The sequence below is a fragment of the Anas platyrhynchos genome, chromosome 8 (genome assembly GCF_047663525.1).
Source record: "Anas platyrhynchos isolate ZD024472 breed Pekin duck chromosome 8, IASCAAS_PekinDuck_T2T, whole genome shotgun sequence".
In the NCBI taxonomy this organism is placed as follows: Eukaryota; Metazoa; Chordata; class Aves; order Anseriformes; family Anatidae; genus Anas; species Anas platyrhynchos.
In genome coordinates, this window is record NC_092594.1 from 1,054,267 (window position 1) to 1,068,966 (window position 14,700).

Below are 14,700 nucleotides of genomic sequence, written 5' to 3' on the forward strand. Positions count from 1 at the left end.
CTCAAAACCAATTTAAATCCATTGACTAACTGCTCATCTATGATACCTATTTAGTCTGGGATCTTCCTAGGTTTTTAAAGGCAACAGGCACCTATGCCTCACTAAAAGTCAGTGGGATATTAGTTGCCAAGCCATTTATGTTGTTTAATGAGACACTGCTAAGCCTTTGTGCAACATTTGCAATGGCAACTTACTCTTACACGCAATTGATCATAGTAGGACTATCTGTAAGGGTATGGGCTAATAAGAAAGTACTGGAGACATTTAATTTGCCCTTGTACCATAGCACTAAAATGTCCAGTATGGATCAATATGGCGAAACTGCTGTGAAATCTGTAATTTTGGAATTTTCCAATTCTGGCTCTGCATTTTTCTGTAAATTCACTATTTTATTTTAGAATAAACAAAGAAGCTTAATATCTTCTTTGAAATGTCTTGAAAAATAATTTATTCTACTTTAACAGATCATTAAGAGCCTGTGATATAGTTTAAAAAAAAAAAAAACAAAAAAACTTTTCATTAAAAACACATTCAAAATAAGATCTTGCTGGAGTTCCTGCCTTGAATCAAAACGTCTCCTGACAAATCATTCTTAATCACAGTTCACTACACTGAAGAGTATTTTCCAGAGGTTTATGGTGAGCTACATTAAAAAAAAAAAAAACTAATAAAATCATTTAAGTGAAGATTTAGCATATTCGGTATTCCATTCCACAACAGAAAAATAAAGTAGAAAATAGGTAATTAGATGTTCAGAGACTAATTCATAAAATAATACAAAAGTTGTCTAGAGATCTTGGAGGGTGGGAGTGGTATTTTTATTCTGACAGCAAATATTTCTAAAGGCAAAAAATAGAAAACAACTAAGTAAATACACAGCTTCAAATGCCATAGCAGTTTCATCAGCAAGGTGAGCAAGGGTCTAGAGCACCTCTCCTATGAAGAGTGGCTGAGAGAGCTGGGAGTGTTCAGCCTGGAGGAGATTATGGTTATAGAGGATCTTATCAAGGTATACTTAAAGGCAGGGTGCAAAGAGGATGGAGCCAGGCTCTTCTCAGTGGTGCCCAGTGCCAGGAAAAGAGGCAATGGGCACCAACTGAACCACAAGAGGTTCCATCCGACCATCAGGAAGCACTTATTTACTGTGAAGCTGATGGAACACCGGAACAGGTTGCCCGGAGAGGTTTTTAAGATCTCCCCCCACAGACATCTTCAAAAACTACCTGGACACATGCCTGGGCAACCTGCTGTAGGTGTCCCTTCTTGAGCTGGGATTTTGACCAGAGGACCTCCAGAGGTCCCTTTCAGCATCAGCCATTCTGTGGTTCTGCGATTCTCCTAAGCATTCTACCTTTATTATTGCTTTTCAATACACAATATTTTACTCGTCTAAAGCTGCTCATCACATTGCAGTAAACATGATTATTTTCAGCTCTGTCACCTTCTCTCTCACTTATTCCTCATACTGTTCTTATGTGAATTCATTCAGGTCAGACTTCTCACAGCGCTGCCTCTAAATAACTTGCACAGCAGTTGGGTAATCCTTTAATAGAAGAATAAACTGGTGCATATTGATCTCTACTCCTTCCAGTAATTAAAATTAATTAGTTTTTCCATCTAAGACAAATATAATAGTTGGGACTGTACATATAAGGAAAGAATCCGAAATAATAAAATACTTAGAACCACACTGTGTCCTTTTCATCATCCAACTACTATGTATAACAAAATCATTTGTGAGCATAAAGTTACTGTCAGAAGATGTGCTTTGTGATGCAGACTTATCCTTGGTAGGTCAGTGAAGGAGCTTCCAGTAAAAAAGCTTCCACCTGATAAACTTATTTCTCTTATAACAACTAATCTCTCTGCATTTTCTCTGAAATTTCTAATTTCTGTTAGAAAATTGGGTAGCAATGATGGAGCTAAACCTACAGTCCAGAGAGCAGAACACACTTGCACGTTAGGGTCATGTAGGTATCCTATGAATTAGGGAGTTTTCAAAGAAGTCAGACTGTAGTTGCTGAGTTTGAGTGAAAACTGAATGATTTAGTTAACTGAATTAGTTAGTCTGAGGCTCTGATCTCAGTGCATGTTAAATGTTTGCTTGTTACAAAGAAAACATTATGTGTTGTAAGTATAGTATTTTGCTCGAATTTGCAAATTGTGACAAGCTATTTGAACAGATGTCTTTCATAAATACAACTTTCTGACTCCTACTCTTAAGTATTCAACAAAAAAACGGGTAGAATAGGTGGTAGAATTCTATTCTTCTGCTTTGGATAAAATGGGTTACTACAGGGCACCAACTGTGAATGTTTGGTGTTTGACTGCTGTGTTCATTATTGTTCAAACATGCTTGAAACACCAGCAAAGTTCCATGACTGTTTCATATTTCTAGGCATTACCTGTGTGGAGCTCTCTTCTGAGGCTGTTTCAGACCTGAAAATTATTCTGCTAGGCAATGTTGGGTTGGAGTTGCCTCTCCTCAACATCCCTTACCACCTTAATTAAAAAGCTATAATTGTCCAATGAAAATATTCTATAGTCCTTTTTCTTCATAGTAACTGGCTATAGGTAGTCTCAGGTATCTCCCTGTTACTCAAAATGTCCTTGTAACTCAGAAGAAATTCTTGCCAAAAAAAACCACAGATCTGAACTTCGGTAGTCTTTTGCTAAGAAAAGACATTGTCAATGTAATTTATATTCTTGGCTGACTCGCAGAAGAAGCTGATTGTAGAATTCAAAGGCTACAGTTTACTACTGCATCCCTGTTTCAATGATGTGCAGCTCAGACAGTTTATTCAAGTATTTAAGAAAATGGGGAAGAGGTAGCACAAGATGACACACTGCTCATAATATGGATTCCAAGAATGTTTCAGCTCACCCAGCTACATTTGGGCAACAGCTAGGCTCCAGTCAACAGCATTTAGAAGGTTATTGTCAACCCAAATAATAAAAGCAGGTACCTCTAATTAGCTTGGTAACTGTCTTGGTTCCACTGAATAAACTGATTCATTTTATTGACATGGGAACCTAGACATACTGGTCAGACACGAACTTCTACATTTTAAGCATCAAAATTAAGGAAAGGTGAATCCCCTTAGTGCAGAGTGAGATGAATCCTATCCCCAATGCCCAAACCCAATATTCATATCATATTCCTAACCACACTGCTTTGAGTTGCTTAGGAGCCTGTGGATCCTAATCACAATTTTACACACACAGACATGCACAATATGGCACACAACAGTTTCAGTGATATCGTCAGCACTCAAATATACTACAAACCTCATGGTAAAATTCATCTTCCATCACTGCAGTATGTCCAAAATACAGCTGCTCTTACGCTCTGTGCTTCCACTCTGAAGAAGCTTCGTGCAGTAAGAGCAGAAAAGGTAGTTATAGTTAGGTATAAAGGTAGTTTTAAAGGTAGTCATTCCTTCTGTCCCACTTCCCATGCATTAACTCCCATGTAAGCAGTAGTATAACCCACTGAATGGGGACTACCTTATCAAGTGAAACCAGGAAAATCAGCGTGTGCCCAGTCCTCTCCACACTATTATATCTTACGGCTACATAGACTGTGAACTGTTGTGTAATGCCTTACAAGGCACTGAAAACAGTGGCTCCTCTTCTAATATAAAGCTTCAAGTACTATAATAATGTTTTAATTTGCTTCTCTCTCTTCAAGAAAGTGTAAAGATTTTCCTCTAAATCTCAGACATTCTGCTGCATTAAAAAAGTGACTCATAAAGAATTTCATTTGACCTTTCTCTGCAAAACACATTTTCCTTTTGGATTAAACATTCTTTTCTTGATTGTACTTTCTTTAATCCAAATGCTTCAAAAATACCAAAACACAAGAGGGAGATTCTTGTGATATATCATAAAGCCAAATGCTATTTTACTTCATACTACAAAAAGAGAACTTTCTTATCTTAGAAGATATTATCATTTGCTTTTCCCATAAGCAAAGAGACTACTTTAGAACACAACAGTTAGAATATTGAATCTTACTGATTCAGCAAAACCCATTTAGCTGTACTCAGTTCAGCAGTAATAAAAATATATTATCCTTCTTTAACAGGAAACAAATTTGTAATTGTCTTTTAAAAAACAAACAAAAAAAAAACAGTAGTTTAGTAATTATTCTACAGGTTCACAATAAAGTCTGTCATTTAAAAAATGTCTGCCTTTCCTTCCTGTGTTACATTATTTTTTTTCCCCTTTAGACACATGGTAAGGGATAGACTTGAGCTATGAATGCATTTCATATCAGCAATTCACCTAGATCTTTGACTAAGAACCCCACTTTGTATCATTTTTAGAGATTTTACACTTTAGAAATTGAGGCTACAGTTTACAAAGACAGAAATCTTAAACTATTTTCTACAATCTGTATTTTGTCACAAAAAAATAAGTAAGTAGAGAGCCTTGCACCCACTGCTAATTATAGTGGGGTTGAGATGAAAATTTTAAGACATTTAATCATGGCCATGTAGAATTACTGACGTTGCATTAATTGTGTTAAGTACCTATCTAATAAACCAGAGTTACTATCCACTTAGCTCTACAAAGAGCAAAATCAATTTTAAATTAGTTTATGTAATATAATAACTTACAATAAAACAACTGAACACAAAGAACAATGCAGATACCCATCTGCCTTGCTGTCTTTCCCATGCAATGAAAACAGCTGATGAATTCCAATAAAATTTGAACTCTGATTTCTAAATTAATCACAAGCCTCTTAGTTTCATGCAGTCCATTCAGTACCAGGCTCTCACTGGCTAATATGATCCACACATACAACTATGATTCATGAAGCAAAGAGAAAAATATAATTCACATGAATATGAGGAAGTACATACTGTGACAATGGAAATGAGATAAGTGATATATTAAAACAGAGACCATGAAGAAAAATCAGAATTATTTTCACTCTAGAATAGAATGGTTTCCTCCTAAGCAATATGGGACACATGGATGACTACTGCACAATTGTTTAGATAAGAATTCAGATAGGTGCATAACAGGGAGTAACTCTATAGGCACGGAGGTGCACAACATGAACACATGGTCTTTCCCATCTCTTTCATTCTCTGATTCCTTAACTTTTATAATAGGATTTTATACATACATATATATATATATATATATATACACACACACATATATATATTATTATGACCAAAGAAGGCTAACAAAGAAAGGCTACATCGTTACCACAAGTTGTGCTTGCAGGACATCTGTACTCACCCCTCATCATCCATTTTGTAACTCGCACATTTCCTTCTTTATTTGGATGTCATATTGTTTGACAGATTCCTCCCTCCCAAATCAGTTCTGTTTTCCTCAGTTTTCTCCAGTTCTGTTCTCTTCTTTCTCCAGAGTCTAGTTTTATTTTCAGAGTATCATTTCTAAGGAGCATGTGATACACAGACATGACTATTTGATGTTCAAGTGCAACAGTAAGTCAGGTCAGGACAGAATGGCAGGAACAGAAAGATATTTTGTTGACCAGTTTCTCCCAGTCTCCCTCTCCCTCTGTCTGTTCACATGCAGAGAGAACACAGGTGACACTTATGGAGGAAGATTTAAGAAAATACCTTGTTTCTATTAACGTTGTGTTCTACCTGTGATGTAGTGTTTTATCTACACAGCATCTGAAATACCAAGTTCAAATACCACTACGGACATATAAAATTATGTGCGCAGTTTATTTTCTTCAGCCACTGTCCCCCCAAAAAATCTTGTGCTACTTCTGCAACACTATCTGCAATATCTAATTCTTTTCATTTCTTTCAAATAACTTCAATTAAAAAAAACTTCAGTGATTGAACAGAGTCAGATTCTGAAATGGAAGAAAATTAACAGGGAAATGGTCAGATTTACTATGCTTTCTTTTAATTCTTCCAGCTACCTGTTAAGAACGAAAATTTGTTTTTGTTGAGAGCCCATAGTTTTTTAAAATCACTCTCTTAAAATAAGAAAATGACCAGAAAAGACATTGCTTTTCTGTTCTCTATTACCTTAAAAGTCTTGTTCATTCACTATCACTAGATAAAATTCCATTTTTATTCTGAAATTCTGTTGAAAAGTACTTTTGTCAAAAAAAAAAAAATCCATGTGTTTCAAATAAATACATTTTAAGGGCTCTTACTACTGAGTTAAACTTTTTTCTAGGCCAAAGCATTTGATTATTGCAATTAAAAATTTAACACTTGATATTAACAATCACCTCTCTAGCAAAAGTTCATTGTATTTTCAAAATATATATTTTTTAGCCAAAAATTAGAGACAATAATATATTTCTGACTATATCTGCCTATTAGTAGGACTCTGCAACTTTCAAACCTCCAACAAGGAGGTCAGAGAAAAGATTTTTGAGATTTCATTATGACTATTATCATTGTTAGTGATAAATATGCAGTTTGATTTACTAAAAAAAGTAAAAAAAATACTGTCAACTTATTACGGAGCTAACTTATAAGAAGAGGATTAAGTATACGGACTTTCAGCAGCAACTAGGAGCTCTGGTCACTGACCAAAACTGTGCTATGCAACTTGCTGTAAAAACAGAGCAAAAAGACTTTTCCAACTGTAAAATTAGCAGGAAACAGGAAAAACATAGATCTTTTTGCAGAGCACAAAGATCACCTCTGCTTAGAAACAAGATAGTAAATTTAGTGCATCCACTTAATGTATTTGTAAAAGGACACCCTTTATGCCAGTGACTGTATAGTCCAACACCCAATCTAATCTTTAAAGGTCCCTTCCAACCCAAACTATTTTATGACTCTATTACTATGTAATAAATAACAGGAACTTTCACACTTTTGCAAAGGGACCCATCTTCAAAACAGATAGATACACAAAGACAAGCATTCCCTTGATCTAACATCTAAAGCACAAAGATAATTTAGCCCCAACAGGCTGTTCCATGTTTTAGTACTTCTTCACACTGTAAGGTTTATTAGGATTCCAGCAGTAAGTATCTTTTCTTTCCTAATGGAACATAAAATTTTACTACTTATGTATTTCTTTCTTGAAATATTTATAGTGCACCATTTGGTTTGTGATTCATTTTCATTAAAGTTCTTTTAAAACTGAATACTTTGATTTTTCTGGATCTGACTCCTGTAGTTCCCAGCTCAGGTCTGCAGGTCAACAAGTGTCTGGTGCCAGCTGGCTTTGTACTGAGACTTCACATAGGTTGGCACCTGCATCTGCATTAAAAAAGCAGGGTGATACCCTAGGCTTCTGACTCAGACTAAGAAGTAGGAACTGCTTTTTCATTTCTGACTATGTGAGAATTTCATGGCATGTGGCCATTTCGAAAAAAAAAATACATATATATATATATATATATATAGCTTAAAGTGAATTTTTTGTATGATGATGTCAGCATAAATTTTATTTTGGTGTGATTGAATCACATGACTGGATACTAAGCCATGTTTCCCATTCAATTTTTTGGAAGTTTGTTAAAAGCTATGATAAAAATTAAGTAAACAAGTTTTCTCAGCAATTCAATAAGATGTTGCTCTCCAGGCTTAACAGCTACTATGGAAAGACTAAAAGTCAAAAACCCAGGAAACATCCAGCTTTTAAATATTTTTCAAGTGAGGTACAAGGATAATTATTCTGCCATAAATCCCTGTTACACATCACATTTTCTCATTTGCAGGTTGAACTTTGTGTTTTATCTTATCCTCCAGCTCTTCATGTCCAACATTAAGCTTTAATAAAAGCACCCACATTCCTGAAATGCCTTAACTCTATCCACTCTTGTATCATAGAATCATAGAATATCCTGAGTTGGAAGGGACCCTTAAGGATCATCAAGTATCATATTTGCCTTTACCTCACCTATATTTGTAACTAATTATTCCCCTAAAACTTACTGTTTTGCATCTTTCTCATCTTCTAGTTTTGTAATATTAACAGTTAAAGTGTATTTCCTTTCTAATTCTCTGAGAGCTAAAGTTTACACTTTAGACAGATTCTACAGTTTAAGCGTTGAGGTGGATAATGTGACCATTTGTCTGAGCCTCGAGATATTAGGTAATAATCTGGAAACATGACTTCTAATCAAATTCTTTAGTTTCATTTAAAAGTAAATGGAATACATTCTTGCCCTTCTACATAAAAGTTTCAATATTGATTATATTCATCTGGCACCTTGACTAATATCATGCTCTGCTTATAATGCAATATTAACATACAAAAATATTCTTACCCTGATTTGGTAATTGTATAGTTTATTCTCACTTTGGCAAGAAGCACTTCTAGCACCGTACTTGCTTCAGATTATTTTTATTTATTAGACTTTAATAAAATCTACAAAAGGGTACACTGATTTATAGTGCTTTCAAAGAGCAACATAGCCTAGTCTCTCACTGAATTTTGGTATGTTTAATTAGGAATTTATATGACCTCCTCTAAATCAGCCATATGGTTCTTACAGAAGCTTACTGTGCAGCAGTCCATATTGTACCTGATACTGTGGAAAAAAAACCTGTAGTTACTCTCCAGTGTTGCTGATGTAGTACTTTTCATAGGCACAGCAAGTTGAAAGGATTTAAACGATACTGAACAAGTAGTTAACAGAAGGAATTATTAATGTTTGTGTTTCCCCCTCAAGGGGAAGGAAGTACAAATGACTTGGGTGATTAACCTTTTCAGGAAGTGATCAACTCATTTCCTTGGATTTGATTTAAAGTGGAAGCCCACCTGAGTCACAGAATCACAGAATCACAGAATTTCTAGGTTGGAAGAGTCTTCCAGTAGCCCTTAATAAGATAAACTTTTATATGTCATTATCTCAATTACTATTCTGAGGTAGTTCTACACATGCCCTTACATTCCTTTAACAGACGTAAGAACCTGTTTTCCATGAATAGTCATGTATTGTTTGGTCATAATTGCTGAGGCTCAGGAATAGTTGGGCATTAAGACCACATGAAGTTCAGATCTTGGAATCCCATATAACTGATGTGTGTGCACATAGAAGCTTTCATTTCAAAGTATATCTGGTACATGCTTTTGGTCTTATATTGCCTAAAAGTGTATAGTAAATGCACTCTGCTTTTTTTTTTTCAGTGCAAAGATATACTTGCACCTTAAGACTGTGAAGACTGTGAATCCTGTAAAAATAAAACTATACTTAAAACAAAAACAATAGATTCAATTACTTTTTACAAAGATTTTTTTTTTTTTTTGTAAGATCAGCAATGATATCAAATTCCCAAGAATAACTTGAATAAATAAAAAAGAGCTTCACGAGGGAAAGGCAAATGTTAATTTTAATTGAGAACTGAAAAAATGATTATGAGAGCTGGACTTTGACATTTTTTTCCCTTCTGATGATACTTCAAAGACTGATTTGCTAAAACTATGATGCCCGGATAAAAATGGAATTATATACCTAGCTTATGTACAGTTTTTTTCATTGCTGGAGAACAAAAACCTCTGTTTTTTACAGAAGGTTCCTGCTGCCACCCAGGAACGAAGGATTCAGTCTCACAGTGAGGTAGTAGAAAGGAAGTAGCATTGGAAGTTCCATCCCTGTCAGCTGGACGGAAACCTAAGAAGGAAGATATGCTCACTGAGGAGAAACTAGCATATGGAATCAAATCAGCGTAGAGTAGCTCTGGCTATGCTTTTATACTGCAAGTTTTACAAAGCGTTATAATCCAACAACTCATCTTTGAATGTGTTCTACAGAATCACAAACTTATTTTCATAGGAATAATATGTTTGCAGCATATACTCATTCAAATATATGGCATACACAAAGCACAAGATTGCAGCTATGCTAATCCAGTAACACAGAAATTCAGCTAGAAGTAGAATAGAATTAGTGGTTCCATAAAATACAGAAAAATGAAGACTAGAATTGGCAGCTATTCTACTCTGTGATTGATATTCTATGTTATAGCATCTTGTTGGCACATAAATAACTGCTCTGACAATGGCAGTGCAGAATTTATCCTGCATTGATAACTTTAGCCATCTACTTTAGATCATAATATATCAAAATTTGCAAATACAGAGCCACCAGAAAAAATGATCTTGTTGGAATGTCACCTTCCTACTCAGCTGCTCTTATCTCTGCTTTGTATTCCAAATCTCATCTCTTTACTTTAATGTCAAAACAATACATTATTTTATTGCATGAGCCTTGAAGAGCCTATGAGAAAGTGAGCTATGTTCTCTTTTCTCTCACCAAACATTGGCAGGCATATAAACTGCATGGCAGGTATTAAGAATAAGAAGAGCTCCACTGAAGTTGGTAATGTCTGATGATTTATACCCACTGAGAATCTGACCTGGATTACCAATTGCAGAATCATTCCTGTCCTTATTTATAGTTCTGCAACCTCACTGCAAAATGAACTTTACAGGTGTAGCTTAGGCTCTAACTGAGCTTATGGAATATTTATGGATGGTGATGATGCACGAAAAGAAAAGGATTTTGCTTGGCTTTCACTTCCACCTGAGCTTTCATTTGGACGAACAACGCTTGTTCACTAACATCAATTCTTGTAGTAGAATTTTTAGGAATCTTCCACTGAAACAATGGATTTCAATACAGGAAACATAATCTCATGCATCTTTACTATGCAGCCATACCTTTCATTTGTTTTTAGATACATTTTTAAGCAACTATTTAAAGCAGTCTTAAGGAACTCTCATAACTTTAGAAGCCTATAGTTAAACATTCCAACAAGAGGTCCTCTAACTAATATTAAAACCAGTGAAGAGTGAAAAGCTGTTTTCTACCTTAATTATACAGAGCAGCTTTTATTGTCAGTAAAAGCAAACATACCTGCAACATCTTCAGTATATGCAGTGAATAAGTGTACTACCACTATTATGTTCATCCATGTTCAATTTGAATTCATAGTGAAATAAGTGAAGCGTAAGGCTGCTGGCATTATCCGAAATGAAGCATCATAAGCAGAGGACAGAGAGCTTGTTCAGTCTAGCAAGAAAAAGGCCAGAAGAATCCTGGATGTCTGCAGGAAGGCTCAACACGTAAGATAGCTATGTGAACTAAAAGAAAATGTGAGCATAATAGCAAATGGTTCTTAATTGGCAATCAATAAATTTAGCCTGGAAACTGTGAGATGTTTTAACACGCAAGTTCTGTAAGTGCATTCCTATAGGAATAGCAAGGAGAAAAAGCTTTGCTCCCTTTAAAGTTTATAACAGTATTACATGATGCTATGTCTATGGAAGGAGGGGACTGCATCAGATACACAGAAAACCCTATTAGCCTCATGCTTTTAATTCATGAAAATTTGTGAAAGATTCTCAGTTTTTAAAGGGAAATAATTAAGTGGAGAATAAATGGCACCTTCACAAAGGTATCAAGTCTAAGAGGCAGAATTATTTATTTATTTATGCATTAGGCGGACCACAGCTAGTCTAAAAAAGTAATTTTGAAAGAAGCATGGCATCACAAAATCCTTGTGATGAAACCCTAAGCCACCTAAGCTAACTTCTCCAACATGGAAAAATTAATATCCAATATAAATACGTTGGATATATACTTTAGGAATATATTAGATATAAATATGTTAATATTATAATGAATATTAACAAAACTGTATCATTGGAAAATCAAGAAAGTTCAAAACAAACCAGAACTGTTTTTGTGTATTGAGATGAAAGATTTTGATTGATTCTGGTTTTATTTCATTTTGTAATTTTTCCATTTTCGATAAATGCAGGAAAAAAAGTTTTTTCCAAAATATAAAATTCTGTTCTTGACCAGCTCTAGTAATTGTCAATAATTATCTCCGTATTTATTTGGGCAAACTGCTTTTATAGTGTGCTGCCCAAATGTTTATTTTTGATTCCTATCTGATCAGCTGAAATGTCCATATGGTTTGCTTCAGATAGATCACTGAAAATGTTTTCTGAAGCAATATGGGCCAGTCAATTTTTTAGAAAGCTTTATGAATCAGTAACACTGGCATTTCTTAAATTAATACGTGCCTGACTTAGCACAATCTGCCATTGGTTGAAAAACAGAAAAGTGATGAAATCCCCTTGGTGTTCTTTGGAACAGTGGCAGATGGCTCCCATCTCCCTGAAGTTTTATTTTGTTTTTCTCCACTTCTCTCAAAAGAGAAACTTGATAACACTGCGACAAAAAGTATACTGTACAGAATAACAAGTTAAAGCACATTATAAGAAACTGACATATTGTTTTAAAGGAGAATAGTACTTGGGAACTGAGGTGTTTACAGGATTATATAATGCCCGAGATAACACCAGAATATATCACATCCAAGATATTTGTATGCAAAATCACTTTCAAACTTTTAGGAATTTTTTTTTTTTTTAAATCCATTATGTGGCATGATCTAAGTGACCGATATATGTAATAAGAGATGAAACCTTTAGATCCATAGCACAGTTATCTACTGCAGTTTTCTATGACTATGGATTGGTACCTCATACTTTCATCAACACAGATGAAAACCAGATTTACAAAGAACATTCACTGGACTAACTGAAATAACCGAATGCACGGGAAAGCCAGTGTCCCTATTTCAGTATCAATCATACTCTGCAGTTACTGCAGACTGGTAAACAAAAGTAATAAAACCACTTAGGGTTGGACAGAAGACTGTCTAGTGCAGAAGTGATATTTAAAGAATAAAACTGAAAAACATCTGAGAATGCATAACTTGCATATTTTACAAATGCATATGTTACATTTCTTTGGACTGGAAAAGAAACTCAAGGCATGCTTCCTGCCACATTTTCAACCCCTCTTCCAAATACAGTGGCACCAAGGTTTTTCCAGGGAGGGTCAATAGAAATATTTACCTTTGAAGAAAAACCTTTTCCTTTATTTCCTTAACTAGTTAGAAACTGATGCATTTTCATAAATTTTAGCAATAAAAACAAGATCCAAAAAGCTCATGGAATCCCTCTCTAAGAAAAACAAACAACATTAAATCTAGCAAAATTAGAAATGTGCTAAAATAAGGTTTCCTAATGAGAAATCCTGGGAAATATACAAAATTACCAGCTCTGTGAGTTAAACGCTGGATGAATTCCACTGTATAGTGAAATGTTGAAACAACCCAATCAGGCTAGTTTTTGTTGATCTAGTATGACTTATTTGTGGAAATTTTCATTTAAACTTATGAGAAGCAGATGTCCAGTATTTCTAGTTTGTCACAAGTGGTAGGATTGTCAAATCAGGGACCTTGTACCTGAACTTAGAGCTGGTGTGCCATCTTCCTCCACACTGTTGCTCTTGAGAGACGAGAGTTTCTGTCCTTACACACCTGTCTGTGGGGATAAGGAAACAGAATAAGCAAGTGGAAAGGGACTGGACATAGCCATACAGAGTAAGTGTACAGCAACTCAGCAGTAGAGAACACGGTGGGAAAGGGATAGGACAGTCCTAAGAGTTCACTAGGATGAGGGAAGCATGAAAGTCATTACACTGGTGCTTGTATCTCTAGATACAAGTTTTATTCAAATGAAGTAAATGATTCCAGAAACAGTCTCTGTGGACGTGGAATGACAACCAAAATATGGTGACTGCAAAAATGAGCTAGTATCAATCTGCACAATATCAGAAATGCAGCTATATTAGCAACAGTTAAACTATCATTACAGTTGTACCTAGGTTTAAGCATTTCTTTCTTGAATTGTGATTCATTGTAGCTTGACACGCATGTAACTGACATTGAAGCTTCTATGCAGAACTCAGGGCCAGTCACAAATAAGGGCACCCTAATAATTTGGTACTTCTAGATCATAAAGTTCATCCGTTTAGCTGGTAATAACTTTCCTCAAGCACAGACGTTTGTACTGCGATTGATAATCTGGGGCCTATGGATAATGTGAATCATTAGTCTACAATGAAGCCTCTCAAGAGAAAATAAATTATCTTACACAGGACACCACTGTATTATTCATGAATAAGCCAGAGAGGAGAAAGAGAGAGTAGAATAGGGTTCTGTCAGCAACCTGAATGTCAGTTCTCCAGAGAGACCTGTAACAAAGCTTTAGTCAATTCACACAAGTTCAAAGAGGAAACCTCTCTGCATGGGATAATATTTATTAAGGGAATAAGCACTCCTTTGTCACAATGTAACTCAAAACTTCAGAAGTATACATATCCCATTAGGAGAGCTTTGTTCTGCTTTAATTTTTCTGAGCATACATAGCACAAATACAGCTCTTCATTTCCAAATGGACGAATGACACCGAGGCTATTGAAGAAAGCGATATATATAAAAACAAGAAGAGCATGCTGTTGAATTATTTTATGATTTAATCTGTTTGATTAGCCATGATTCACTGAGATATCTAAGGGGTAAGGTATTCACGAACTACTAAGCTCAGTACTCCAATACAGACTGAAAACAAGCATAAAGCCCTACAGAACACTGCAGGTCACAGTATCAATACCTGAACCAAAGCTACCTTAATAACAGAGAACAGATGCTGCTACTTATGCTAATAAATGTTATAGGAGACTAAGAGATTTCAGGAAAAAAAAAATGATAAAGCTTTATGAATAGACAGAGGAATCGGCTAATAAGAATAAATTAAACACAGAGATGCAAGGAAACACATGTTCTTAGGAATACTATTTATTACTTGTGAAACAATAACTTAGAAGGCAGAAGGAAATATGGATTCCTTTTGGAAGGAGAA

At 35.2% G+C, this 14,700-nt stretch overlaps 1 long non-coding RNA gene across 1 annotated transcript; it reads right to left on the reverse strand.

The window, feature by feature from the left end:
- Positions 1 to 2,322: 2,322 nt before the first annotated feature.
- On the reverse strand, positions 2,323 to 10,949 carry LOC140003063 (uncharacterized). The gene is made up of 4 exons (XR_011811012.1): positions 10,835 to 10,949; positions 9,431 to 9,589; positions 5,260 to 5,420; positions 2,323 to 3,371 (listed from the first exon to the last, which is right to left on the reverse strand). It is a non-coding gene; the product is annotated as an uncharacterized lncRNA (long non-coding RNA).
- Between the last annotated feature and the right edge of the window lie 3,751 nt (positions 10,950 to 14,700).